The 4,253-nt window shown below is 45.2% G+C and overlaps 1 protein-coding gene across 2 annotated transcripts in view; it reads right to left on the reverse strand.

Moving 5' to 3' along the window:
* The window catches only part of ESD (esterase D), a 24,880-nt gene extending 21,474 nt beyond the window's left edge, over nt 1-3,406 (reverse strand). Inside the window, exon 1 of one of the 2 annotated variants that reach the window (XM_035003381.1) lies at nt 3,310-3,406. The gene's annotated coding sequence lies outside the window, so the exon portion shown is untranslated. The remainder of the gene's footprint in view (nt 1-3,309) is intronic. The other variant, XM_035003380.1, reaches the window with a different exon arrangement.
* Between the last annotated feature and the right edge of the window lie 847 nt (nt 3,407-4,253).

Here is a 4,253-nt window from a genome sequence, read left to right on the forward strand (position 1 = left end):
AGAAGAGTAGAGATAGAGTAGAGGGGCTGGAAGAGTAGAGAGAGATACAAGAGTAGAGATAGAGTAGAGGGGTTGGAAGAGTATAGAGAGAAGAGTAGAGATAGAGAGGCTGGAAGAGTAGAGAGAAATAGAAGAGTAGAGAGAGATAGAAGAGTAGAGAGGGAGAGAGTAGAGGGGCTAGAAGAGTAGAGAGAGATGGGAGTGGCTAGAAGAGTAGAGAGAGATAGAAAGTGCAGACCTGTTTGGCTAAGAGGTGTAGATGGAATGTGTTGCACAGGAGAAAAAAGGGAAGAGAAGAGGACTTCAGGACTGCTGGGCTGACAGGCTAGAAAGGATGAACTGCTGAGAAAAATGGGCTTATGAATGATGAAGGGACCGCTGCAACACTGTAAGAAATAAATAGAAACTTACACAGTACGTATAGGCCTGTCAGTGTCATTTTATCTGCCGGGTATCTTATTTAGGTTCTTGGATTGTATTTTGTAGGAAAAATGGAGTGAAAGAGTGGGGTAGAATAGCAAAACACAAAATAGATTCCTCCCCCAAGAAAAACCCTGAACAAAAACAAACAACAGTTTCACAGTGCCAGTGGGTGTTACACAATTTTTCTAGAAAGTCAATGAAGTGAACATCAATATTTTTCAGAGAAGAAAGGTTTTCTCAAGTGCACTGCCAAGCCAATCAGGTGAAAACTATTAAAGAGAAATCATCTCTATTCACGAAGCATCTGTTCCCCCAGAAGGCCAACTTGTCAAATCTTAGTTTTCTTTTCCTTCTTTATTCAGGCTAAATGCCATCCTCCTCCAGAAAGCTGTGCTCTTTATAGGTTCACCCATTCCTTTCTTCTTTTGATGAGTCTCAGGTCTCTATCTCTTTCTGTGTTTTGTTCTCATTCTTTCTGGACTCCTTGGACTTTGATCCATTTCTTCACTTTCAGGGTGTCCCACTCCACCGGCTCTTACAACCTACACAGGTCTCCCCAGCATCATCGGATTATGGTACTGCTCACCATCATGTCTCTGTTCAAATCCTCTCTTCAGAGAAAACTTGCTATCTGGGTTCTTCTACTCCTTCCCCTTCTCCCATTTCCCTTTCCTTTGCTCTTCGCATGCATTCTTTCCCTAACTCCGTTCCCTATGTTTCAACCACATTTTCTAGGTGGAAGAATCTAAATCTGCATCTCTAGACCCAATAATTCTCATGCATTAGTGCCAGAATTTAAATGTCTTACTACACCCTTCTACCAAGATATGCTACCAGCTAGTAAAACCCAACACATCTAAAATTAAGTGTTGGGGTACCTGGATGGCTTAGTTGGTTGAGCACCAGACTCTTGATTTTGGCTCAGATCATTAACTCGGGGTCATGAGATCGATCCCTATGTGGGGCTCCACACTGGGCCTGGAATCTGCTTAAGATTCTCTCTCTCACTCCTCCCCAACTCTGTCTCTCAAAAAATATAAATAAAAAATAAATTTAAAATTAAGTGTGTATCTCCCACCTTCAAACCATTTTTTTCTTTCCTTTTCTTGCCTCTCTTTTCATCCACGCCTGTCTTGCCCAATCTATGTGTGAAACGTCTTAAAGTTACCCCTGCTTTGAATTCCCACTGCCACCATTTTAATTATACAAAAGAAATGAAAACTTAGGCTCCTACTTTGTTTCCTTCTTGTATGTCCCACTAAAATCAATCCTGCACGGAAGCCTAGGGCTTTAATACATGTAAACTTACTGTTTAATGGATATCTATACCCGTTACATACTCAGGCCTAACATGGCCTACAGGCAATTGTTAGCCATTTTGATTTATTTTTTATTTGATTTTTAAAAAATTGTGATAAAAAACATATAACATAAAGTTTACTGTCCTAACTGTTTTTAAGTGTATAATTCGGTAGTGTTAAGTATATTGTCAATTTTAAAAACATGGTTAGGTTGGCCACATAACCAGCAAAGGAGAAAGATGAATAAAACTCCATATATACTTTGGTCACATTTTAACTGTGTACTGGCCACCTGCTGCTACAGGTGTAGAGGGAATCCCATTCACCTTGTGGTTGAAAATCACTAAGTCATTGAAATGAAAAATCATATAACTATAATTTTTTTCAAGTTTGGTGCCATCAAAACTTCATAAAATTGAAACTACTAAGAACTGACAAAAAGATAAAGATGAATAAAACTCCATATATACTTTGGTCACACTTTAACTGTGTACTGGCCACAGTCTCTTTTCCTTCATAAAAATTCACATGGCTGGCCAATACAGAAATTTTTAATCCACCATGGGGGGAAAATATAGCACCCACGAATTCCAAACACCGTAACTGGGCTCTTGAAATTGTCTTCAATGGTCCCACATTATTTTTCTGGCCAAACTTCCTATTATCTTAAGTCACTCAACTCAATTATGCAGAATCCAAGTATAGCCTGGATGTTTCTACTGGCTGGCTTTACTCAATGCCATGGTATAACAATTTCAGAGTAGGTTCTGGAGCCCGACCCTCCAGTTTCAAATTCTGGCTTCACCATGGACTACTACGACATGACTTCAGACAAGCTAGGTAATCTTCCCATGACTCATTTCCCCATCTACAAAATGGGGATATAATACGATCAATTTGAGGGCTGCTCCCGAGACTAAATGAGTTAACACTGCAGACTATGCATACAAATGTTAGTTATTATTAGTCCAGCAACCTTGAATGCCTCCCGACGGGGTCGCTCAAATGCCAGCTCCCCGGCGATGCCATCAGGGAGTGACCTCCAGACCCCTCCAGAACTCGGACAGCATTTACAACACGGACAGACTAACAAAGCGCTCGCACGTGCGTCAGCAGGTGCGGGTTCCCCCCGTACCCAGGGCCCCGAAATGCGCGCCTGCCAGGGCTACTACAGCTTTGGGCTCTGTTTCTCACTAAACTGGATACGCAGCTACTTCAGGCGGTGGCGATCGGGTCAAAGGGCGGGGAGAATCTATGCAAAATGAAAGAGCTAAATAAACGTAGCGGGTACGGACACCGCAGGCCCGAGAGCCCAGCGTTACACCTATTTGGAAGTCAGGGAAGGAAAGGGATTTGGGCCAAGGCCTACGCCTGCAGCCAAACTCCTCGCCTCGGCGCCCCAGCCCTTGACCTCCAGCGTCTGCTGGGTCGCGTTCGGGATCGGGGCCGCAGTTCCCGCGATCAAGCCTGCTGGACTCGCCCCTGGCCTCAGCGTCCGCCCCGACCAGGTCCCGCCGTGTCGCGGGTGCAGTCGGAGCCGCCGAGGAACTGAGGACACCCAGGGCTCTGCCCAAACCAGTCTTACCTCGGGGATTGGCGGCGGCGGGGAAACAAGCAGCAGCCGAGGCCGAAAGGCGGGGCCTCATCATGGCCGCCGGGGGCCAACGCTTGGGACCGCCCAGCCTCGGCCCCGCCCCTACCAGGCCCTCCCACCTTCAGGCCCGCCCACTTTCGGGTCCCACCTCCTGAGTCCCTTCTCTCCGGCCCCGCCCCTGAAGCCCCGCCCCTGAAGCCCCGCCCCTGCAGCCCCGCCCCTGCAGCCCCGCCCCGGTGGCTCGGCCCCCACGATCCCATCGTGCCTCAAGGAACTCTTTTCGGCCCAATCCTCTCGGGTTCCTCCTCTTGCTGCTGCTGTTGTGGGCTTCCTCGTCAGGGACTAGTCATCCCCCCTCTTCCCAGAGGCCTGAGGTCTGGCCCCACTTAGCTGGTGGAAAGGATTTCCAAGTCGTCTTTGAAATTATTTTTAAAAACAAGATTATATTATCGTGTCTGGGAGCTCCCATCCCCTAAATCTTTCCAGTTCACCTACTTAGCTGGAGTTAAACAAGGGTCATTTTTATTTTTTATTTTATTTTAATTCCAGTGTACTTAACAGAGTGTTATATTAATTTCAGGTGTACAGTGTGATCCAACAGGTCCATATGTTACTCAGTGCTCATTAAGAGAAGTGTACTCTTAATCCCCTTCACCTAGTTCACCCATCCCCCTCACCCACATGAAGCCTCAGTTTTAAATCTCCAGTGCCAGACACACAGAAGGAGACACACTCCACCAATGTTCCCTTTTTTCTCTTCTCTGAATATAACTTAGTTGAATTAATAGTTGCTGGTTGATAACTTACAGCAAATCTCTTGATTTTTTTAAATTTTTTGACTTGATTTAATTGAGCTGATTGTGTATGTACTTTGCCTTTTGAGGAAATTAAATGTGATCACAAAAAAGCTTTTTTTTTTTTTTTTAAACCAGCAG

The sequence above is a fragment of the Mirounga leonina genome, unplaced genomic scaffold (genome assembly GCF_011800145.1).
Source record: "Mirounga leonina isolate KUSES-001 unplaced genomic scaffold, KU_Mleo_1.0 Mir_127, whole genome shotgun sequence".
NCBI classification, from domain to species: Eukaryota; Metazoa; Chordata; class Mammalia; order Carnivora; family Phocidae; genus Mirounga; species Mirounga leonina.